A 26,238-nucleotide genomic window follows, 5' to 3' on the forward strand; every position below is an offset into this window, starting at 1 on the left:
TATGTGGCCCAATTATGAATGTTTAATATATTTTTTATTATTAATATTTTTCTGAAATACTCAGTTCCAACATGAATCTATTTGAGTCAGTAGCATATAGAGATAAATACCTGGAAATCAATGTTGTTCTGCATTATTTGGGCAGTGCTGTTTGCTTATTGAAGATAAGGAGATATGATCTAATTGGTTATGTCTGGGAGTAATGAGCACATGAGCAGCTGTTAATACCATTGAAATGTCTGATCCAGTTTCTATGTTCAGTGGTACTGGTGATACTATGAGTGAATGTATAAATACAGTCATCTTTCAACCAGTTATCTTGAAGAAGGTAAAGTGGAATTTCTCAACCTCGCACTATTGACATTTTGAGCTGGGTAACTCATTGCTGTTGGAGCGCTGTCCGGTGCATTGTAGAATGTTTGTTAACTTCACTGACTTCTACTAACTAGATGCCAGTATTGACCCCCTCTCCCATTGTGACCACCAAAAATATCTCAACATTGACATATGTCCTCTGGGGGCAATATCGCCCCCATTGAGGACCACTAGGTAAAGCATGGACCAAAGAGGAACATGTGTTAAAAAACAATGTGACTCATTTGTCCTATTGTTCCTTGCTGATATTAAGACAAAGAAAAATCAAACTAGGCTCTTCCCACATTATCTCAGGTTCATGTGTATCTAATTGTATTGCATTTTGAGTTGTTGATGGATTGATCATATTGTGTTTTCTCTGGAAAAATAAATTGATGTTCAAATTATTCATGAATACAAAAGTAAATGAATAAATAAAACAATGAATGGATAAATAAATACACAAAGTAGGGTCTAGCATGGACTATTGGTGAAAATGTGCCATGAAAGAAGTATTTAAGTGAATCCAATCCTGCACAAGTGACATCTACTCAACCTAAGTTGGGCTGTGAAAGAAAATAAGATGGAGGACATTTTCATCCCTTTCAGAGTGGATGATTATTCCACTGTATTTTTGTACCACAGCTAATTTAAATTTCCTCAAGTGACCTAGGCTATTGACTCTTTAATGAGAGCACATAAGAAGATGGTTGATGTTGTCAGGGCTCCTATTGTGGGGTAAAGATTGTGGGTTCATGGTCATTTATTGTATCATGTTTAAAATAGGGACAAATTAAATGAAAAGGAGTAAGCATGGATCTGCCATGAGTACAGAATTTCTAAGAAGCAAGGAAGTTAATTAATCCATGTGTGTGACTTTGAGATTCATACATTGATCTTAGCAATATCAGAGTTCTTAATTTTGGGATTTTTGTGTGTTTACTTTTTATTGTTAGTGAATCACTGAATGAGTCAATCAATAAAGGTGCAAATGAATGAAGAAAAAGAGTGCCAAGCCTAAACCAATGATGAGTATCCTGGGGTGTCTGAATCTGAAATTCTGATTAAGCCTTATAGCTGTGAGATCTATTAGAAAAAGAAAATTACCCTATTACCTCTGTGGGAAATGATCATATAGCAGAACTGAGAAAGTGTCAGTTCTTATTCTTGGTCTGTTGAGGTTCTTGAGTATAGATTATATTTTAACTAAATCAGAATAAAATATGTAAATGAATGAAGACAAGGAATGTCCTGAATGGATCAATTATGAGTGTATGTAATTAAATAAGGAACAAAACTAATATGATTTAGAAATGCTGAGTTCCAATAAAATTAAATAGATCGAAGCTCTTACACTTTTGAGTAAGAAACATAAAAGACAATTTTATATGAGTCAATGTTGCAATTGATGAAAAGCAAATTTTTTGTTTTTGTTTTTTTCTTCTTAGATGTTGCTTATTTTTCTAAAATACTTAATTTTTTTAGAGCAGTTTTAGGTTCATGGCATAATTGAGAGGAATGTACAGAGATTTCCCATAATCCCCCTGGCTCTACATGTATATAGCCTCCCCCATTATCAACATCCTGCACCAGAGGGGTACATTTATTATAATTGATGAACCTTCACTGACACATCATTTTCACCCAAAGTCCATAGTTGACCTCAGGGTTCACTCTTGGTTGTAAATTCAGTGGTTTTGGACAAATGTATAATGACATGTATCCACCATTATAGTATCATACAGAATATTTTGCTGCCCTAAAAATCCTCTGTGCTCCATTCATCCTTCTCTCCCCTTAACCTCCGGCAACCTCTCCATTTACTGTCCCCCTAGTTTTGCCTTTTTCAGAATGTAGTAGTGTTGGAATTATACAGCACATAGCCATTTCTTATTGTCTTTTTAAATTTAGTAATATGTGTTTAAGGTTCCTTCACACCTTTTTATGGCTTTGATAGCTCATTTCTTTTTAGCGAAGAATAATCTTCCATTATTTTGATATAACACAGTTTATCCATTCACCTACTGAAGGATAGCTTAGCTGCTTCCAAGTTTTGGCAATTATGAATAAAGCTGCTATAAATATCCATGTGGAAGTTTCTGTCTGGACATAAGTTTTCAGCTCCTTTGGGTAAATACCAAGGAGTGTGATTTCTGGATCGTATGGTAAGAAGGTGTCTAGTTTCGTAAGGAGCTGCCAAATATCTATTCTAATAGGTGTGTAGTGGTATTTCATTGTTTTAATTTGCATTTCCCTCATGACATATGATGTGGAGAATCTTTTCATATGCTTATTTGCCATCTGTATATCTTCTTAGGTGAGCTATCTGTTGAGGTCTTTGACTTTTTTTTTTAAATAGATCTTTATTGGAGTATACTTGCTTCACAATACCATGTTAGTTTCTGTTGCACAACAAAGTGAATCAGCCATAATGCACACACATGTCCCCATATCCATGTGTGTGACTTTGAGATTCATACATTGATCTTAGCAATATCAGAGTTCTTAATTTTGGGATTTTTGTGTGTTTACTTTTTATTGTTAGTGAATCACTGAATGAGTCAATCTGTAAGCTTCCCTCCCGTCCTCCCTGTTCCACCCCTCTAGGTCATCCCAAATCACCGAGCTGATCTCCCTGTGCTATGCTGCTGCTTCCCACCAGCCAACTGTTTTAAATTCAGTAGTGTATATAAGTCGATGCTACTCTCACTTCGCCCCAGCTTCACCCTCCCACCCATGTCATCAAGTCCATTCTCTGTGCTTACCTCTTTATTCCTGCCCTGCAGCTAGGTTCAGCAGTATCATTTTTTTTTTTTTTTTAGATTCCATATATGTGTTAGCATGTGGTATTTGTTTTTCTCTTTCTGACGTACTTCACTCTGTATGACAGACTCTGAGTCCATCCACCTCACTACAAATAACTCAATTTTGTTTTGTTTTGAATTTTATTGATTTTTTATACAGCAGGTTCTTATTAGTCATCAGTTTTATACACATCAGTGTATACATGTCAATCCCAATCGCCCAATTCATCACACCACCATCCCCACCCCCCCACGGCTTTCCCCCCTTGGTGTCCATACATTTGTTCTCTACATCTGTGTCTCAACTTCTGCCCTGCAAACCGGTTCATCTGTACCATTTTTCTAGGTTCCACATACATGCATTAATATACGATATTTGTTTTTCTCTTTCTGACTTACTTCACTCTGTATGACAGTCTCTAGATCCATCCACGTCTCAACAAATGACCCAATTTCATTCCTTTTTATGGCTGAGTAATATTCCATTGTATATATGTACCACAACTTCTTTATCCATTAATCTGTCAGTGGGCATTTAGGTTGCTTCCATGACCTGGCTACTGTAAATAGTGCTGCAATGAACATTGGGGTACATGTGTCTTTTTGAATTATGGTTTTCTCTGGCTATAGGCCCAGTAGTGGGATTGCTGGATCATATAGTAATTCTATTTTTAGTTTTTTAAGGAACCTCCATACTGTTCTACACAGTGGCTGTATCAGTTTACATTCCCACCAACAGTGCAAGAGGGTTCCCTTTTATTCACACCCTCTCCAGCGTTTGTTGTTTGTAGATTTTCTGATGACGCCCATTCTAACTGGTGTGAGGTGATACCTCATTGTAGTTTTGATTTACATTTCTCTAATGATTAGTGATGTTGAGCAGCTTTTCATGTGCTTCTTGGCCATCTGTATGTCTTCTTTGGAGCAATGTCTATTTTGATCTTCAGCCTATTTTTGGATTGGGTTGTTTGTTTCTTTAATATTGAGCTGCATGAACTGTTTATATATTTTGGAGATTAATCCTTTGTCTGTTGATTCATTTGCAAATATTTTCTCCCATTCTGAGGGTTGTCTTTTCGTCTTGTTTATGGTTTCCTTTGCTGTGCCAAAGCTTATAAGTTTCATTAGGTCCCATTTGTTTATTTTTATTTTTATTTCCATTATTCTAGGAGGTGGATCAAAAAAGATCTTGCTGTGATTTATGTCAAAGAGTGTTCTTCCTATGTTTTTGTCTAAGAGTTTTATAGTGTCCAGTCTTAAATTTAGATCTTGAATCCATTTTGAGTTTATTTTTGTGTATGGTGTTAGGGAGTGTTCTAATTTCATTCTTTTACATGTAGTTTTCCAGTTTTCCCAGCACCACTTATTGAAGAGACTGTCTTTTTTCCATTGTATATACTTGCCCCCTTTGTCATAGATTAGTTGACCATAGGTGCATGGGTTTATCTCTGGGCTTTCTATCTTGTTCCATTGATCTATGTTTCTGTTTTTGTGCCAGTACCATATTGTCTTGATTAGTGTAGTTTTGTAGTATAGTCTGAAGTCAGGGAGTCTGATTCCTCCCGCTCCGTTTTTTTCCCTCTTTTACGTCTCCATACAAATTTTAAGATTTTTTGTTCTAGTTCCATAAGAAATGCCATTGTTAATTTGATAGGGATTGCATTGAATCTGTAGATTGCTGTGGGTGGTATAGTCATTTTCACAATATTGATTCTTCCAATCCAAGAACATGTTATATCTCTCCATCTGTTGATATCATCTTTAATTTCTTTCATCAATGTCTTATAGTTTTCTGCATACAGGTCTTTTGTCTCCCTAGGTAGGTTTATTCCTAGGTATTTTATTCTTTTTGGTGCATTGGTAAATGAGAGTGTTTCCTTAATTTCTCTTTCAGATTTTTCATCATTAGTGTATAGGAATGAAAGAAATTTCTGTGCATTAATTTTGTATCCTGCAACTTTGCCAAATTCATTGATTAGCTCTAGTAGTTTTCTGGTGGCAATTTTTGGATTCTCTATGAATAGTATTATGTCATCTGCAAACAGTGAGAGTTTTACTTCTTCTTTTCCATATGTATTCCTTTTATTTCTTTTTCTTCTCTGATTGCCATGGCTAGGACTTCCAAAACTATGTTGAATAATAGTGGTGAGTGGACATCCTTGTCTTGTTCCTGATCTTAGAGAAAAGGCTTTCAATTTTTCACCATTGAGAATAATGTTTGCTGTGGGTTTGTCATATATGGCCTTTATTATGTTGAGGTAGGCTCCCTCTATGCCCATTTTCTGGAGAGTTTTAATCATAAATGGGTGTTGAATTTTGTCAAAAGCTTTTTCTGCATCTATTGAGATGATCGTATGGTTTTTAGTCTTTAATTTGTAATATGGTGTATCACATTGATTGATTTGCATATATTGAAGAATCCTTGCATCCCTGGGATAAATCTCCCTTGTTCATGGTGTATGATCCTTTTAATGTGTTGTTGGATTCTGTTTGCTAGTATTTTGTTGAGGATATTTGCATCTATATTCATCAGTGATATTGGTCTGTAATTTTCTTTTTTTGTAGTATCTTTGTCTGGTTTTGGTATCAGGGTGATGATGGCCTCATAGAATGAATTTGAGAGTGTTCCTTCCTCTGCAATTTTTTGGAAGAGTTTGAAAAGGATTGGTGTTAGCACTTCTCTAAATGTTTGATAGAATTCACCTGTGAAGTCGTCTGGTCCTGTACTTTTATTTGTTGGAAGATTTTTAATCACAATTTCAATTTCATTACTTGTGATTGGTCTGTTCATATTTTCTATTTCTTCCTGGTTCAGTCTTTGGAGGTTATACCTTTCTAAGAATTTGTCCATTTCTTCCAGGTTGTCCATTTTTTTGGCATAGAGTTGATTGTAGTAGTCTCTTAGGATGCTTTGTATTTCTGCAGTGTCTGTTGTAACTTTTCCTTTTTCATTTCTAACTTTATTGATTTGAGTCCTCTCCCTCTTATTCTTGATGAGTCTGGCTAATGGTTTATCAATTTTGTTTATCTTCTCAAAGAAACAGCTTTTAGTTTTATTGATCTTTGCTATTGTTTTCTTTGTTTCTATTTCATTTATTTCTGCTCTGAACTTTATGACTTCTTTCCTTCTGCTAAGTTTGGGTTCTGTTTTTTCTTCTTTCTCTAGTTTCTTTAGGTGTAAGGTTAGATTGTTTATTTGAGATTTTTCTTGTTTCTTGAGGTAGGCTTGTATAGCTATAAACTTCCCTCATAGAACAGCTTTTGCTGCATCCCATAGGTTTTGGATCGTTGTGTTTTCATTGTCATTTGTCTCTAGGTATTTTCTGATTTCCTCTTTGATTTCTTCACTGATCTCTTGGTTATTTAGTAATGTATTGTTTAGCCTCCATGTGTTTGTGTTTTTTAGGTTTTTTCCCTGTAATTCCTTTTAATCTCATTGTGTTGTGGTCAGAAAAGATGCTTGATATGATTTCAATTTTTTAAAATTTACTGAGGCTTGATTTGTGACCCAAGATGTGATCTATCCTGGAGAATGTTTCATGCACACTTGAGAAGAAAGTGTTATCTGCTGTTTTTGGATGGAATGTCCTATAAATATCAATTAAATCTATCTGGTCTATTGTGTCATTTAAAGCTTCTGTTTCCTTATTTATTTTCATTTTGAATGATCGGTCCATTGGTGTAAGTGAAGTGTACAAGTCCCCCACTATTATTGTGTTACTGTCGATTTCCTCTTTTATAGCTGTTAGCAGTTGCCTTATGTATTGAAGTGCTCCTATGTTGGGTGCATATATATTTATAATTGTTATATCTTCTTCTTGGATTGATCCATTGATCATTATGTAGTGTCCTTCCTTGTCTCTTGTAACATTCTCTATTTTAAAGTCTATTTTGTCTGATATGAGTATTGCTACTCCAGCTTTCTTTTGATTTCCATTTGCATGGAATATCCTTTTTCATCCCTTCACTTTCAGTCTGTATGTGTCCCTAGATCTGAAGTGGGTCTCTTGTAGACAGCATATATATGGGTCTTGTTTTTGTATCGATTCAGCCAGTCTATGTCTTTTGGTTGGAGCATTTAATCCATTCACATTTAAGGTAATTATCGATATGTATGTTCCTGTGACCATTTTCTTAATTGTTGTGGTTTGTTTTAGTAGGTCCTTTTCTTCTCTGTGTTTCCCACTTAGAGAAGTTCCTTTAGCATTTGTTGTAGAGCTGGTTTGGTGGTGCTGAATTCTCTTAGCTTTTACTTGTCTGTAAAGCTTTTGATTTCTCCATTGAATCTGAATGAGATCCTTGCCAGGTAGAGTAATCTTGGTTGTAGATTCTTCCCTTTCATCACTTTATGTTTATCATGCCTCTCCCTTCTGGCTTGTAGAGTTTCTAATGAGAAATCAGCTGTTAACCTTATGGGAGTTCCCCTGTATGTTTGTCGTTTTTCCCTTGCTGCTTTCAATAATTTTTCTTTGTCTTTAATTTTTGCCAATTTGATTACTATGTGTCTCGGCATGTTTCTCCTTGGGTTTATCCTGTATGGGACTCACTGTGCTTCCTGGACTTGGGTGGCTATTTCCTTTCCCATGTTATGGAAGTTTTTGACTATAATCTCTTCAACTATTTTTTCTGGTCCTTTCTCTCTCTCTTCTCCTTCTGGCACCCCTATAATGCGAATGTTGTTGTGTTTAATGTTTTCCCGGAGGTCTCTTAGGCTGTCTTCATTTCTTTTCATTCTTTTTTCTTTATTCTGTTCCATAGCAGTGAATTCCACCATTCTGTCTTCCAGGTCACTTATCTGTTCTTCTGCCTCAGTTATTCTGCTATTGATTCCTTCTAGTGTACTTTTCATTTCAGTTATTGTATTGTTCATCTCTGTTTGTTTGTTCTTTAATTCTTCTAGGTCTTTGTTAAACATTTCTTGCACCTTCTCGATCTTTGCCTCCATTCTTTTTCCGAGGTCCTGGATCATCTTCACTATCATTATTCTGAATTCTTTTTCTGGAAGATTGCCTATCTCCATTCATTTAGTTGCTTTTCTGGGGTTTTATCTTGTTCCTTCATCTGGTGCATAGTCCTCTGCCTTTTCATCTTGTCTATCCTCCTGTGAATGTGGATTTTGTTCCACAGGCTGCAGGATTGTAGTTCTTCTTGCTTCTGCTCTCTGCCCTCTCATGGATGAGGCTATCGAAGTGGCTTCTTTTACTCATTTTTTAATGAAGTTCTTTACTTTCTTTTTTCCCCTTAATTTTATTTATTTATTTCTGGCTCTGTTGGTCTTTGTTGCTGCGCATGGGCTTTCTCTACTTGCAGCAAGCAGGGGCTACTCTTCGTTGCAGTGCATGGGCTTCTCATTGTGGTGGCTTCTCTTGTTGCAGAGCACGGGCTCTAGGTGTGTGGGTTTCAGTAGTTGTGGCACACAGGCTCAGTAGTTGTGGCCTGTGGGCTCTAGAGCGCAGGCTCAGTAGTTGTGGCACACGGGCTTAGTTGCTCTGTGGCATGTGAGATCTTCCTGGGCCAGGGCTCGAACCTGTGTCTCCTGCGTTGGCAGGCAGATTCTTAAGCACTGCACCACCAGGGAAGTCCCAAGTTGTTTGTTTTCTTATTGTTGACTTTAAGGATTCTTTGTGTGTTTTGGATAATAGTCATTTATCAGACATGTCTTGCAAATATTTTTTCCCCCAATCTGTGGCTTGTATTTTGTTCTTTTGAAACTTTCTTTGCAGAGCCAAAACTTTTCATTTTAGTGAAGTCCAACTTATCAATTGTTTCACATATATCTTTGGTGTTGTATTTAAAAAGTCATCATTTTACATCAAAATGGAAATAAAACCAAAAATATACAAATGGGACCTAATGAAACTTATAAGCTTTTGCACAGCAAAGGAAACCATAAACAAAACCAAAAGACAACCCTCAGAATGGGAGAAAATATTTGCAAATGAAGCAACTGACAAAGGATTAATCTCCAAAATTTACAAGCAGCTCATTCAGCTCAATAACAAAAAAACAAACAACCCAATCCCAAAATGGGCAGAAGACCTAAACAGACATTTCTCCAAAGAAGATATACACATTGCCAACAAACACACGAAAGAATGCTCAACATCATTAATCATTAGAGCAATGCAAATCAAAACTACAGTGAGATATCATCTCACACCAGTCAGAATGGCCATCATCAAAAAATCTAGAAACAATGAATGCTGGAGAGGATGTGGAGAAAAGGGAACACTCTTGCACTGTTGGTGAGAATGTATATTGATACAGCCACTATGAAGAACAGTATGGAGGTTCCTTAAAAAACTAAAAATAGAACTACCATACGACCCAGCAATACCACTAATGGGCATATACCCTGAGAAAACCATAATTCAAAAAGAGTCATGTACCAAAATGTTCATTGCAGCTGTATTTACAATAGCCCTTAGATGGAAACAACCTAAGTGTCCATCATCGGATGAATGGATAAATAAGATGTGGCACATATATACAATGGAATATTACTCAGCCATCAAAAGAAACAAAATTGAGTTATTTGCAGTGAGGTGGATGGACCTAGAGTCTGTCATACAGAGTGAAGTAAGTCAGAAAGAGAAAAACAAATACCGTATGCTAACACATATATATGGAATCTAAGAAAAAAAAAAGGTCATGAAGAACCTAGGGGTAAGATGGGAATAAAGGCACAGGACCTACTAGATCATGGACGTGAGGTTATGGGGAGGGGGAAGGGTAAGCTGGGACAAAGTGAGAGAGTGGCATGGACATATATACACTACCAAACGTAAAAATAGATAGCTAGTGGGAAGCAGCCGCATAGCACAGGGAGATCAGCTCCGTGCTTTGTGACCACCTACAGGGGTGGGATAAGGAGAGTGGGAGGGAGGGAGACACAGAGGGAAGAGATATGGGAACATATGTGTATGTATAACTGATTCACTTTGTTATAAAGCAGAAACTAACACGCCATTGTAAAGCAATTGTACTCCAATAAAGATGTTAAAAAAAAAAGTCATCACTGAACACAACGTCAGCTAGATTTTCTCTTAGGTTATCTTCTAGGGGTTTTATTGTTTTACATTTTCATTTAGGTCTGTGATCCATTTTGAGTTAATTTTGGGGAAGAGTGTAAGGTCTCTGTCTAGATTTCTTTCTTTCTTTTTTAAAATGTGGATGTCCTGTTGTTCCAGCACCACAATTGAAAAGTGTTCCTTTGTCAAAAATCAGTTGCCCATATTTATGTGGGCCTTATTTCTGGGCTCTATTCTGTTCCATGGATCAGTTTGTGAATTCTTTTACCAATACCACAGTCTTGGTTATTCTAGCTTTATAGTAAGTCTTGAAGTCAGATACTGCCATACCTCCAACTTTGTTTCTCCATATTGCGTTGGCTATTCTGGGTTTTTTTTTTTTTTTTTTTTTGCCTATCCATATAAACTTTAGGATCACTGTGTCTATATCCACAAAACAACTTGCTGGGATTTTGATTGGAATTGCCTTGAATCTATAGATCAAGTTGGAAAGAAGTGACGTTTAGACAATATTGACTCTTCCTATCAATGAACATGGAATATGTTTCAATTTATTTAGTTCTTCTTTGATTATTTTCATCTGAGTTTTATAGTTTTCCTCATATAGTATTTATACATATTTTTTCAGTTTTATACCTAAGTATTTCATTTTTTGGGTGCCAATGTAAATAATATTATGTTTTTAATTTCAAATTCCCATGTTCATTGCTATTATATAGGAAAGTGATTGACTTTTATTTATTTACCTTGTATCTTGCAGCCTCGCTATATTTGCTTATGAGTTCCAGGAGTTTTTTGGTTAGTTCTTTTGTATTTTCTATATTTGTATTTTCTTTTTTGTATTTTCTATATAGATGACCATTTCATCTGTTAATAAAGATAGTTTTATTTATTTTTTCACTAATAGTATACTTTTTATTTCCTTTTATTCTCTTGTTATGTTAGCTATAACTTCCAGTACAATGTTGAAAAGAAGTGTTGAGAGGGAACATCCTTGCATTGATACTGATATTGGTGGGAAAGCTTCAAATTTTACATCATTAGGTATGATATTATCTACAGGTTTTTTTGTAAATATTCTTTCTCAAGTTGAGGAAATTCCTCTGTATTCCTAGTTTACTGAGAGTTTTTTTTCCTCATGAATTGCTGTTGTATTTTATCAGATGCTTTTTCTGCATCTATTGATATGATCATGTGAGTATTCTCCTTTAGCCTTTTGATGTGATAGATTACACTAATTGACTTTTGAATACTGAACAAGCCTTGCATAGTGGGATAAAGTCCAGTTGATCATATTGTATTTCTTTTTATACATTTGCTAATATTTTGTTGAGGATTTTTACACCTATGTTCATGAGAGATATTTTTCTGTAGTTTTTTTGTAATTTTTATTAGGGTAATGCTGGCTTCATAGAATGGGTTATGAAGTGTCTTCTCAGCTTGTATCTTCTTAAAAAGGCTTTAACAATCTACAGATTCAGTGCTATCCCTATCAAACTACCACTGGCATTTTTCACAGAACTAGAACAAAAAATTTCACAATTTTTATGGAAACACAAAAGACCCCAATAGCCAAAGCAATCTTGAGAAAGAAAAACGGGGCTGGAGGAATCAGGCTCCCTGACTTCAGACTATACTACAAAGCTACAGTAATCAAGACAGTATAGGCTTCCCTGGTGGCACAGTGGTTGAGGGTCCGCCTGCGAATGCAGGGGACACGGGTTCGTGCCCCAGTCCAGGAAGATCCCACATGCCGTGGAGCAGCTGGACCCATGAGCCATGGCCGCTGAGCCTGCACATCCAGAGCCTGTGCTCCGCAATGGGAGAGGCCACAGCAGTGAGAGGCCCACATACCACACACACACACAAAAAGGTAGTATGGTACTGTCACAGAAACAGAAATATAGATCAATGGTACAGGATAGGAAGCCCAGAGATAAACCCACACACACATGGTCAACTAATCTATGACAACGGATGCAAGAATATACAGTGGAGAAAAGACAGCCTCTTCAATAAGTGGTGCTGGGAAAACTGGACAACTACATGTAAAAGCATGAAATTAGAACACTCCCTAACACCATACACAAAAATAAACTCAAAATGGATTAAAGACCTAAATGTAAGGCCAGACACCATCAAACTCTTAGAGGAAAACATAGGCAGAACACTCTATGACATAAATCACAGCAAGATCCTTTTTGACCCACCTCCTAGAGAAATGGAAATAAAAACAAAAATAAACAAATGGGACCTAATGAAACTTAAAAGCTTTTGCACAGCAAATGAAACCATAAACAAGACGAAAAGACAACCCTCAGAAAGGGAGAAAATATTTGCAAAGGAAGCAACTGACAAAGGATTAATCTCCAAAATTTATAAGCAGGTCATGCAGCTCAATATCAAGAAAACAAACAACCCAATCCAAAACTGGGCAGAAGAGCTAAATAGACATTTCTCCAAAGAAGATATACACATTGCCAACAAACACATGAAAGAATGCTTAACATCATTAATCATTAGAGAAATGCAAATCAAAACTACAAGATATCATCTCACACCGGTCAGAATGGCCATCATCAAAAAATCTACAAACAATAAATGCTGGAGAGGGTGTGGAGAAAAGGGAACCCTCTTGCACTGTTGGTGGGAATGTAAATTGATACAGCCACTATGGAGAACAGTATGGAGGTTCCTTAAAAAACTAAAAATAGAACTACCATACGACTCAGCAATCCCATTACTGGGCATATACCCTGAGAAAACCATAATTCAAAAAGAGTCATATACCAAAATGTTCACTGTAGCTCTATTTACAATAGCCAGGACATGGAAGCAACCTAAGTGTCCATCAACAGAAGAATGGATAAGGAAGATGTGGCACATATATACAATGGAATATTACTCAGCCATCAAAAGAAATGAAATTGAGTTATTTGTAGTGAGGTGAATGGACCTAGAGTCTGTCATACAGAGTGAAGTAAGTCAGAAAGAGAAAAACAAATACCGTATGCTAACACATATATATGGAATCTAAGAAAAAAAGAAAAAAAATGGTCATGAAGACCCTACGGGTAAGACAGGAATAAAGACACAGACCTACTAGATCATGGACTTGAGGTTATGGGGAGGGGGAAGGGTAAGCTGGGACAAAGTGAGAGAGTGGCATGGACATATATACACTACCAAATGTAAAATAGATAGCTAGTGGGAAGCAGCCACATAGCACAGGGAGATCAGCTAGGTGCTTTGTGACCACCTAGAGGGGTGGGATAGGAAGGGTAGGAGGGAAGGAAATGCAAGAGGGAAGAGATATGGGGACATATGTATATGTATAACTGATTCACTTTGTTATACAGCAGAAACTAACACAGCATTGAAAAGCAATTATACTCCAATAAAGATGTTAAATAAATAAATACATAAAAAAGGCTTTAAGAGAACTGTTATAATTTTTTCCTTAAATATTTGGTAAAATTCACCAGAGAACCCACCTGGGTGTGGTTCTGTCTGTTTTGGAAGGTTATTAATTATAGATCTATTTCTTTAATGGATGTAGGCCTATTTATATTGTCTATTTCTTCTTGTTTGGGTTTTAGCAAATTGTGTCTTTTTAGGAACTAGGCTATTTCATCTAGGTTATCAAATTTGTGGGCATAGATTTCACAGCATTCTGTGACTATTCTTCTAATGTCCCAGGGATCTGTAGTGCTTTCTCCTTAGACTTTCTATAATAGTAATTTGTGTCCTCTCATTTTTTTTCTTAGCCTGGCTAGTAGCTTACTGTTTTTATTGATCTTTTAAAATAAATAGATTTTCGTTTCATTGATTTTTCTCTGTTGATTCTCTGTTTTCAATTTCATTGATTCTGCTTTAATTTTTATTATGTCTTTTTTTCTGCTTAGTCTGGATTTAGTTTGTTCTTTTCCTAGTTTTATAAGGCAGAAACTTAGATTACTGATTTTGCATATTTTTTTTTCTTTAAATAAAAATTGTATATATTTAAGATGTACAACATGATGTTTTGATGTACATATGTATAGAGAGAAATAATTACCACAGACAAGCTAATTAACATATTCATCTCACACGCTTTTATATTTTGCTTTTTTGTTTTTGTGATAAGAGCATCTGAAACTACTCTCTTAACAAATTTCCAGTATACAATATATTTATTAACTATGGTCACCATGCTGTACATTAGATTTCTGGAACTTACCTACCTTACATAATAGCAGATTTGTACCTTAGACCAACATCTTTGTATTTCCTCTACCTCCCTGCTTCTGGTAACCACTAGTCTAGTCTCTGATTCTATGAATTCACCTTTTTTTAGATTCCATGTGTCAGATCATTCAGCATTTTTCTTTCTGTATCTGGCTTATTTCACTTAGCATAATGTCCTCCATGTTCATCCATGTTGTTGCAAAAGACAGGATGTCCTCCTTTAAGGCTGAAAAATATTACACTGTATATATATACCAGAATTTCTTTATCCACTCATCTGCCAGCAAACACTTAGGTCTTCTTTTCTAATGTATGCATTCAATGCTATAAATTGCCCTCCAAGTACTGTTTTTGCTGCATCCATTTTTTTGTTTTTTTGGTGTTTTTGAAACAGGAGACGTTAACATAAATGAACGAGAAGCTCATTGAATGAGAAGCAGTTATGGACATATGTTGATGACAGGTCATATAAAAAACATTAGGATTGAACAGATTGTGTTCTCTAAATTTTATTAACAGCCCAAACATGATCTAGTCAGTTATGTCTGTGACTAACAAGTGGATAGACAGATGTTTGTATCATTCAGGATTTATTCCTAGTGTCTTTGCATTCATAGATATTGATGTATTATTATAATTGAATGCATAAATAAAATCCTATCTTAATTGTTTAAAATAAGAGAAAGCACAGATCATTGGAAGACCATGTTTTATGAGACAATGATAATTATTAGTTTGGGTTTTTGCTACTGATGTTTATAGAAAGAAAAAATTCCTAGCCTACTCCCATTTTTGATAAGGGACATATAATTCATTGCATATAATAATATTTCTGTTCTGGATTACTGGCTGGTTTACCATTTTGACTTTCTTCATATAATAAGCATATAATTTAATCATTCCATGAGTAGTTAAGTAAATAAATAAATGAACATATAAAATTGAATCAAGCAGAGTCATCACTGAGAATGTGAAATAGGAATTTTAAAAAATGAGATTATGGGTTCTTTCCTTTTCTGTTTTTTTTAAACTGAAGTACAGTTGATATATAATATATAAATTACAGGGGTACAATATAGTGATTCACAATTTTTAAAGGTTATATACTCCATTTATAGTTATTATAAACTATTGACTATATTCCCCGTGTTATACAACACATCCTTGTAGCTTATTTTATACCTAATAGTTTGTACCTCATAATTCCTTACCCCTATATTTCCCCTCTCCCTTTTCTCTCCCCACTGATAACCACTAGTTTGTTCTCTGTATCTGCTAGTCTGCTTCTTTTTCGTTATATTCACTAGTTTGTTGTATTTGTTAGGTTCATACTTTCTCTGTCTGACTTCACTTAATATCAATATGATAATCTCTAGGTCCATCCATGTTGCTGCAAATGGCATCATTTCATTCTTTTTTATGGCTGAGTAGTATTCCATTACACACACACACACCCCACATCTTCTTTATCCATTCATCTGTTCATGGACACTTAGGTTTCTTCCATATCTTAGCAATTGTAAATAATGCTGCTGTGAACATTGGGGTGCATGTATCTTTTCAAATTAGTGGGTTTTTTCCTGAATATATACCCAGGAGTGGAATTGCTGGATTATATGATAGTTCTATTTTTAGGTTTCTGAGAAACCTCCATACTGTTTTCCATGTTTTGCATTCCTACCAACAGTATATGAGGGTTTCCTTTTCTCCACATCCTTGCCAACATTTGTTATTTGTGTTATGTTTCATCATGGCCATTCTGACAGGTGTGAGGTGATATCTCACTGTGGTTTTGATTTGCATTTCCCTGATGATTAGCGATGTTGAGTATCTTCTCATGTGCCTGCTTTTCCTCTTTGGAAGAATGCTTATTCAGTTCTTCTGCTCATTTTTAATTTTTTTTTTTATGTTGAGTTGTATGAGCTGTTTATATATGTTAGATATTAACCCCTTATTGCATTTAAAGGTACCCAAATAAAGATTTAAATGTACCTAATTCTGCAAAAGTAGCATCCATTAAAATTATCTTTTATTCTGTTAAAACTGTTAAACTATAAAGATATATATATATATATATATATATATATATATTTTTTTTTTTTTTGCGATACGCGGGCCTCTCACTGTTGTGGCCTCTCCCGTTGTGGAGCACAGGCTCCGGACGCGCAGGCCCAGCGTCCATGGCTCACGGGCCCAGCTGCTCCATGGCATGTGGGATCTTTCCGGACCGGGGCAAGAACCCATGTCCCCTACATCGGCAGGCGGACTCTCAACAACTGCACCACCAGGGAAGCCCCCTATAAAGATATTTTTGATAAATATCTTTCTTATTCTTATGTGTGAATTCAACAGTGACTATAACTAAAAGTATCTAAAAGTAAAAGTCGCATACTGGATTAATTAAAAAGGACCAAAGTTTATAACTACTTAGCTCCAAGTAACTAAAATATGCTTAAATTCTAGTTTAATTCTCCTTCTTCCTCCACAGAATGACAACAGGACAGCACACTTATTCATTTTCTAAGAAGCAAAATCTTGGCAGTTAGCTCTGTGAGTTAAGAACCTAGAGAAAAATAAGTAAGTAAGAATTGAAGTTCCTATCCTTGGGTAGGATGATTTGTTCACAAATATTTAGTGGTATTTCAAAAGAATAAATGTGTATAAAGGAAATAAAAATCCCAAATATGAACCAGTGATGGAAATATGTTATGAATCAAAAATTATGTTTAGTCTAACTCAGCAGTCGAATTCAGTAGTCGTTTCATTCATTTTTAGAACTACTTAATATTACATTTTATGTTCCTCCACAAATGACTTAAACATTTCCATATCGGTATAGCACTGGCTGGTAACTGTGTGGCAACCCACAAGCCCATGGAAGACTCTGTGTTTGAGAAGTGATTAAAGATGGTGCTTTCATCACTTTTCATTGAACCATCATTAAAACATGGGCAAACTAGATAAAAGTAACACCCAGATGGACCAATGGTGAATGTGGATTTGGTATGAAGCATGGATGTTGATTGATCACACATGTTCTCTGAGGTCCATTATAAAAGGAGATTTTGTTCCTGGATTTTTATGATTGTATTGTTATTCATGGATCAATTAATAAGTAAATACAGAAAGAACAACGTGTCTGGATCGATGATGAGTTCCATGGGGTATCTGAAACAGGAGTTTTGATTAAACCCATATGCAATTCTGAGGTCCGTTGCAAAGAGGCACATGGTTAAATTATTGCCTCTGTGGGAAATGAGCACATGGTACCTTGTGTTTGTACTTTTGTGGTTCTTGGGGATGGATTGTATTTTTATTATAAAGTTGAGCCATAAATAAGTGAAATGTATCAATGAATTTAAAAATATAATAAGTCATGTCCCTGTTATTAAGGAATGTAACGAAACATGGATTGTTATTAAAATCTAGCTGAGACTCTGACTCTTTACTATACATTAATAGTAGAGACTGTTACTGCTCTGGAAAGTGGTATATGTATGGTCATTTGTATATAACAGTTTTTGTTCTGTGGTGGTGGTGGGTTGCTGACTGGTTGTGGTATTAAGGAAATGCAAATGCATCTACTTGTATAAATACTTGTTTAAATAACCACGTAATTGAGAGCCAGAGACCACTGATGAGAATGTTTTGTAAGACAACACTTCTAATTAATCCAATCCTTTTTTTATTGATTTTTGTTTAAAAAAAGAAGCAAGTCTGTTATTCTCAGTGGCAATGACCATAGATAGACATAAATTTTGTTCAGTGTTCTTGTCTAGTGGATAAGATCACAGATACTGATATGTTTGTATAAGAGAAAGAAGGTATAATTTTATATCTTAATCTATTTTTAGGAAGTCAGCAAACCACAGACCAATTCATCAGAACACATGTTCTGATATCAGGATACTGACTCATCTTGTTTTCTGAGTCAGATATTCTAGGAAAAATTCTAAGCTCTTCTATTCTTTGAGAGGTACACCTGAACTTTTCCAAGTTCCAGTAATTTGATTCTGGGTTAGTGTCTAAACATTTTGAGTTTTCTTTAGAAAACTAAAGACATGATAATATTATTCCCTGAAAAATAAAATAAATCAGTAGGTGAATGAATCCATAAGTCCATATAGTGGAGGATCGGTGAGATTGTACCATGAAACATATTAAATATGTCCAATTCTGCAGAAGTCCAATAAGATGATCTTGGCTCTTCCTATGTAAGTAGCAGGTAAAGTCAGATATCTGTAATTGTAGTTTTAATTTTGTGTTGAACAATGAATTCGGTGGTATTCATATAATTTAATAGTAAAATTTAAGTAAGTAAATAAAAGAGTCCCATTCTTAGGAAAATGATGAGAATGTGTTATAGCAATTTGAAAAAAGCTAACTCTCTAGTTTTTGATAATAGGCTCTTATTTTTCTTTATAGAATGAACACCACACATCTGATTTAATCATTCTCTAAAGGTGAAGACCCTTCCTTCTGAGACTAAGGAGCTTAAAGACCGAAATAAGGAAACATCAATGTTGGTGTTCTAAGCTCCAATGGGGGTTATTAATGGGATCCCACTAAATTATTTCAATAAAATAAATAGTTAAATAGTACATGAAATTAAGGAATGCCAATTACCAGCCCATGATTGGAATGTGTCATAAACTAACATTTATGATTAATTTGACTCGGCCCAACTAAGGACCGTTACTAAAGTGATGGAGGGCATTTCACATATTTTCAGAGCAGTTTAACTTCCTACTTAATATTCTTGCCGCATTTGCTGAATCCATTTCTTCATTGATTAAGATCTCAGTTGTTAACTCTTTGAGGCTGGAGTACTTTGGAAGATGGCAGATGTCATTTTTGTCAGTTGTGGGCTAAGATGATAGGTCTGTGGTTGTTGATTACACTAGCTTTAACGTAAGGACGAATCAAGTGAAAGAGTAGCAGGTGGGCACTAATCTTAAGTAAAGGATTGATATGAAGCAAACATGTTGATTAACCCCTACATGTAAAACAGAGCCTCACGGTGAAAAGTGACTGAGTCTATTCACTCTACATGAACAGGGGCAACGAACAGAACTTGGTTGTATTTAAGGCTTTTGTTCTTAGTTTTGCGTCACCGAAGGTAATTGATTGTATAATTATTCGTGAATTCATGAACGAGTGAATCAGTTCAAGAAGGCATAAGTGGATGAAGAAATAGAAGGACATGCCTGGGTCGATGATGGGTGTTGGTGGAGTTATCTGAGTCAATAACTTTGATTAAGCGCTCTGTGTAACTTTGAGGTCCACTATGGAAAGAGAACTAGTAAATATTCTCTGTAGACATTAACTAGTAGGAGAAGTTAGGAAAAGGCAATAAACTTGTTCCTGGGCTTTTGTGGCTCATGGATATGGATTGTATTATTGCAAGTGAATCAGTGCGTGAATAAAGAAAGAAATGTACATCTGAAAAACGAAGAGATCTGCTCATGGAGCAATCAGTAGAGTGCGATAAATTAAGTATTAATATTGATACAGTTCTGAAGTAGAATGAACAGGTTTAATCTGCAATCCTCTTTCACATGGAGCATATGAGTATCTGTGGTCAGGAGGCAATGTTTTGAGTTTTGGTAGTTTGCTATTTTTTAATTAGGAAAAGGAAAAGCGTTTGCATCAGTCAAAAATCTATTAAATCACCATGTACTTAACAGATGTTTATATTCGTGGATATCTGTAATCATTACAGATCTTAATCTTGGACTAAGTGGTGGAGTTAATAATGTTTATTATATTATTCATAACTAAGAATTCAATACTGGATTAGTAAAAAAATTACATTTTTGAGCCAAAGTTTATTGTTATCTAGTTCTGCCTGGCTAACAATAATTTAAAAATTGAAATCTAGTCTAAATCTGCTTTCTTCCTCCCCAGAGTGAACACAGGACAGCTGATTTAATCATTTAATAAAGAATTGTTGTCGCAAGCAAGGAGCATAAAGTCTAATATAAGTAAGTCCCTTGGTTCACATTCTTTGTTTGAATAGTTTATTCATGAGTGTTAGCTGAAGAATTCCAAAGTAATAATTATGTACGACATACATGAAATATATAAAACACTTCAAGTATGGACCAATGATGGGAATGTGTTACAAACCCCAAATTATGTTTAATCTAAATCAGCACAACTGAGGTCATTTTAAAAGCAGATAGAAATTATTTAATTTATTCTCCTAGCTGTTTAATATTATTTTCTATTTTCTACCATGGTTGATTTCACCATTTGCATATGGGTAGAGGGGCTGATAACTCTTTGTGGGCAGCCCAGAGGTGATTCAGATGGTGGTTTCATTATTTTTTATGGGACCATCTTTGACATACAGATGAATTAAATAAAAGAGGGCCATGCAGGAAGCAATGCTGAATGTGGGTTTGATACAAAGCCGGGATGTTGATCCATCCACATGTGCAGGTTTGAGTTCCATTATAGAAGAAATGTCGTTTATTAGCTCTATAGGGTGAGAGCCTAAAATTCAAGGATCTTGTTTTTGGAATTTTGTGATTGTATTATTTGTGCATCAGAAAATTAATCAATAAATGAAAAAAATTTTCTAGCAAGTACCAGTGATGAATCTCATGGGGTTTGTGAAACAAGAATTTTGATTAAGCCCATCTGCAACTCTGAGGTCCATAACGAAGAGACATCTCATTATTCTCTTTGTGGGAAATGAGCGTACAACACCTTATTCTCAGGCTTTTTGGTTTGGGGTATGAATAGCATTATTAGAATAAATTTAGCCTATGAATAAAGAAATATATCAGTGAATGAGGAATAAGAGAGATATATGTGTACTACTTTTTAAGGCATGCAATGAAACTTTGATAATTACGAAAACAATTTTGAGATTTTTAGTCCCAGTAAATTAATAATCAAGGCTCTTATCATTTTTGTAAGGAGCATATGGTCATTTGCACACAAAACTCAATGTTTTTGTTTTGTGTGGAGGCGAGTTGCCAATCAATCATTTTATTAAGGAAAGAGAAATACATTTACATAAATAGTTGATTGAATAAACTGTGTAATTGGGAGGGAAAGCATTGAATGATGATGAAACTCTTTTATTCAGCCACATTTGTGATTAATTCAATCTTTTTATGCAATTTTATGTTGCATACAAACAAACTTTTAAAGGAACCAGTTTGCTATTCTTTTGGGTAATGACATTAGGACAAATGTAAATATTATTCAAGGTACTTATCCAGTGTGGGTGGGTCACAGATATTGAAGTTTAATTATAAGTGAACAAATGTATACATTTGTATCTCAATCAATTTTTCAAAAAAGTCAGTCAATATTACCTCAATGGAAAGCATGCAATTGGATGTAAAGATTGCGATTCATCATGTTTTACACAACTGATGTCCACAGGAAGATAAAGAGTCATAGGCCTTTCCAATGGTGTACATAGACATTTGTAAATAATAGTGTTTCAGTTCTGTTTTGATGATTATTTAAGCTTTTTGGAATTCTTTTAGAAAAATAAAGGGATGGTCTTATTATTCCATGAGTAATTAAATAAAGGAATTAGTGAGTGAATTAATAAATATATTAAGTAGGGTAAAGCTTGGACCATTGGTGAGATTGTGCCATGAGTTGAATCTCCCATGTATCCAATGCCACACAAATAAAGTTCAATAAAAAAGATGATCTTGGCTCTTCGTGGGTAGTAAGTAGAGAGACATATTCTTAATAATTATAATTATTTTTCTTCTGTTTACTGCTAGACCCAGTGGTGTTCATTGTATTATTTAAAATTAAAAATTACACAAGTTAATAAATATAAAGTAGAGCTCTCTCTTTCCAAATGTTGAGAATAGAATGCAAACCAAGGATTATTGTTACCTGATTATTGATGTTTAAAAATGGGTAATTGTAGATTGATTCTTTTTAAAATTTGCTTTTTACTGCTCAGAATGAACAACTCTACCATATTTGATTATTAGCCCATGGCAAAGATCTTGAGTTTTACCTCTTTGGATAAAGAGAGAAGAGATCTATGTAAGTAATAAAGTTCTTGTTCTACTTGGGGGCCTTGGTCATGGGTATCCACTGAGATGTTTTGAAGGAATAAATGGCTACATACACAAACAATTCAAGGTGGATGACCAACGGTTAAAGTGTGTTAGGAATTCAGAATTATGATTACTCCATTTCAATATTTCAGCATGACTGAATTTATTAGGACAATAAGATGAAAGGCATTTCACTCATTTTCAGAAAATTTTAATATTCCATTTAATTTTTTTACCACAGCGGATATAAACTTCTCCATTGGTATTGTTATAGACCATGAACCCACTGAGGAGGAGAATATACAAAAATGGAAAATTTTGCATTTTTCTTAGTTGTGGTATAAAATGGAAGTTCATTGTTCATCTTTAAAATATGGATGTTAAGTGAAAGAGGTCCAAGCATGGACGAATGGCTAATATGGAACTGATATGATGCAACGAAATGGATTCACTCCTATTTTCAATGCTGGGCTGCATTGCACAAAGAGAGCTACTTCTCTAGCTCTGTAGGAAGTGAATGTTCACAGACATATTCATATCTTCAAGGATCTTGGTTTTATTTTCCTAATTAATGGACATTATTGACTGTATTATTATTAATGAATCAATGAATAAGTCAAGAAAAATATATCAAACAAAGGCACAGAATACCAAGTCTGGATCAATGATGAGTATGCGTGGGGCATCTGAATAACATTTTGATTAAACCCAGTCTGTAACTCTGAGGTCCGTTGCATCTTTGGGAAATGTGCTTACGAAGTCAGAAATATTCAAGGATTGTGTTCTTGACCTTTTGTTGTTTATGAATATGGATTGTATTATTGTAAGTAAATAAATGTATGAATAAATGAATAGGAGGGCTACATCTTGTCCAATTATGAAAGGAGCTTATGAACCAAAAATGATTGTTAATACATTTCTGAAAATTTGAGTTCAATAAAATAGACCAAGGCTACTCCTCCTTTGGGAGCATAGATATATGTGAACATCAGTGTTGTTCTTGGTTGGTGGTGAGTTTCTGGTTGTATGTCTTACTTTAAGAATATTTACATAGCTGTACAATAATAATAATAAATATATTCAATAGTAATATAACAAATCATGATAAACATATTAATATAACATATTTAATAAGTAGTAGTTTAATATAATCAATAATGAAAAAATAAAATACAAATGATTAGATAGTTATTGAAACATACAAAAGGTCTAAGCATGAGAATATACTCATTGTGAATCCTCTTGTGTTCATTGATTTTTATTTTTATAAAAGTAAATGCATGTTGTTGATGGTTTTTGTGAGTAATCATCAAATGGATAGATTAGTGTCTCTCAGCGCTTTTGTCAAGTGTTCTTAGGCTTCACCAATATTGGTGCTATTATTATAAGTGAGTAAAAGCATAATTTCATATCTCAGTCTATTATTTAAAAGAGTACAAACTGTGGGCCCGTTAGGAGCATATGTAATATGTGAAGGAGCATGATTAATCCTGTTTTATCGCCTAGAAATCCACTTAAATAAAAAAGATCTGAGCCCCTCCATCTTTAAGGAAGGATCACATAGACCCCACTCTCTAAACACATCTTGCTGTTAACATTTAAGTTCAAACAGCCAAAAATAAAAATTTAGTTCCTTAGTAACACTAGGCACATTTCAAGCTATAAGTGGCCAGTGGCTACCATTTTGGTCATTGCTGATAGAGAAAGTTGCATGTAATAGTATTTAGTTTTGAATAGCAGATGGCTCTATCGGTTTGTATTTCCTTTCAAAAAAAAAAAAGTCTAGATAATTAAATTATGCTTAGAATTATTAAATAAATGAGTGAATAAATTAATCAATAAGTACATAGTTAAAGTATATGGCACCAAGGGATCAGATTGTGTTTTGAAATAAGAATTTAAATTTATCACATTTTGCAAAAGTTTTCCCCATTAAAAAAATTATGTGGCCTTTTTGCGATTATGTAGGGGTATAGACAAATATTAATAATAGTTATAGTCCTTATATTGGGTGATAGATTAAAACACCTTCATAAAAACATTTAAGAAGTCTTCATTATTTTATTTCACACTAAAAATTAAGTCAATAGATGAAAAGGATACCACTGTTGGATGGGTTGATGAAAATGTGACGCAAACCAATGTTTCTGGTTAATCTAGTAATGCAGAACTAACTTCTATTTTAAAAATCTAAGTTTACACTTTTCATTCTTTTAAAAATCTGCCTTTTCCTTCTGAATGAACACTCCACGTTGGATTCAGTCGTTGTCCAATGATGAAGATCTTAGCTGTTACTTCTGTAGGTAAGGAGCAATGTAAGTAACAATCAAAGTTTCTGTGTTTTGTTTGTATGGTTTGTTCATATGTGGTCACTGAGGTAGTTCAAGAGAACAAAAGGCTGTATACATAAAAACCAAATCCAAGAACTCCAAGTATGGACCAATAGTGAAGAATGTGTTATGGGCCAAGGAGTAGAAGGAACACATTTCAGCACCTCTGAGATTCACTTTAAAAAGAAATGAAAGGCATTTAATTAATTTTCAGAACGATTTGCTATTTCATATTATTTCTGCACTGCAGTTGGTTTAAGCATTTCCATATTGTTAGAGATCCAGCCTATTAATTGTTTAGAGGAAGCTCTTAGAAGGTGGAACTTACTGTGTGTTCTAGATGTAGGGTACCATTGTGGTTTTTGGATGTTCACTACAACATGTTTAAAATTGGGTGAATTAAATGAACATGGCCCAATCATGCGTCATTTTTTTTGTGATGGTACTGAGATGAAGCAAGGCTACCCTTAGATCTAGTCTGAAAGCTCTGCCAGAAATCAGTCTTGAGACAATTATCATAGTTATATCAAGGATCCTGTTCTTGGGAGTCTGTGACTCATGGGAAAATGAAGGTATAAATAACAAAGAAAAAGAGTGCCGAGCCTGGACCAATGATGAGATTGGAGGGTGTCTGAATCAAAACTTTTGATTAAAGCCATCTGTAACTCTGAGGTCCATCATTTAAAAGTGGCCTTCTCTTTTTTTCCTTATGGAAATGAGTGTAGAGCAGAAGTTCAGAATATTCAGGTGTCTTGATGACAGGTGTCCACACCTTCTGGGTATAGATTGATTTTCATAAGTAAATCAATGCATGAATAAATGAAGAAATGTAAAGATGGGTAAATGTAAAAGAAGCTGGGCCTGGACCAGTTATGAGAGTATGTAATGAAACATGGATTATTGTTATATGTTTCTGTAGCACTAAATTCCAGTGAAATATATACATAAAGGCTGTTTGCCTTCTTTTGGAAGGAATATGTATACAGATGTATGTAAGATTCAGAATTATTGTTTGATGTAGGTGGTTGTTTGCTGGTTGGTTGTTTTTACTTAGAGAAGGGAAAAATTACATAAATAAATGCTTATTAAATAATTATTTAATTGAAAAAAGAATGAGCAAAGCTCATCTTCAGAATGTGCCTTATGAGAAGAGTTATTATTAATCCAACTCTGTTCACTGAGTTTTATTAAAAATGATAAAAGCATCTAGTTTTTAAACCTCTGTGTAGTGAAATAGACATATGGAGACAATAAATATTATTCAAGTTTCCTATCTAATGTTAGTTAATTCCTAGATATTGATGTATTCTTACATGTAAATAGATGAAGTCCTAATCACAGTCAATAGTCTAAAAGGAGGCAAACATGGCTCAGTAAGAAGCAAGAATAATGACTAATCTTTATGTATACTACTAATCCTCTCTTCCTAGTTTAGGTATGAACATAT

The 26,238-nt window shown here is 34.7% G+C and overlaps 1 long non-coding RNA gene, 4 other non-coding genes and 1 pseudogene across 5 annotated transcripts in view; all 6 read left to right on the top strand.

Annotated features, from left to right (window-relative positions):
- The window catches only part of LOC116749403, a 66,815-nt gene that overhangs the window by 23,177 nt on the left and 17,400 nt on the right, over positions 1-26,238 (top strand). Inside the window, exons 4-6 of the long non-coding RNA XR_004348595.1 lie at positions 20,324-20,400; positions 22,362-22,447; positions 24,724-24,776. This is a non-coding gene — a long non-coding RNA (uncharacterized LOC116749403). The remainder of the gene's footprint in view (positions 1-20,323; positions 20,401-22,361; positions 22,448-24,723; positions 24,777-26,238) is intronic.
- On the top strand, positions 17,557-17,631 carry LOC116750223. The gene has a single exon (XR_004348930.1). It is a non-coding gene; the product is annotated as a small nucleolar RNA SNORD113/SNORD114 family (small nucleolar RNA).
- On the top strand, positions 19,625-19,702 carry LOC116750225 (annotated as a pseudogene).
- On the top strand, positions 21,006-21,080 carry LOC116750228. The gene has a single exon (XR_004348933.1). It is a non-coding gene; the product is annotated as a small nucleolar RNA SNORD113/SNORD114 family (small nucleolar RNA).
- LOC116750210 lies at positions 23,119-23,193 on the top strand. Its single transcript, XR_004348918.1, has one exon. It is a non-coding gene; the product is annotated as a small nucleolar RNA SNORD113/SNORD114 family (small nucleolar RNA).
- Positions 25,396-25,469, top strand: LOC116750196. Its single transcript, XR_004348912.1, has one exon. It is a non-coding gene; the product is annotated as a small nucleolar RNA SNORD113/SNORD114 family (small nucleolar RNA).

The sequence above is a fragment of the Phocoena sinus genome, chromosome 2 (assembly GCF_008692025.1).
Source record: "Phocoena sinus isolate mPhoSin1 chromosome 2, mPhoSin1.pri, whole genome shotgun sequence".
In the NCBI taxonomy this organism is placed as follows: domain Eukaryota; kingdom Metazoa; phylum Chordata; class Mammalia; order Artiodactyla; family Phocoenidae; genus Phocoena; species Phocoena sinus.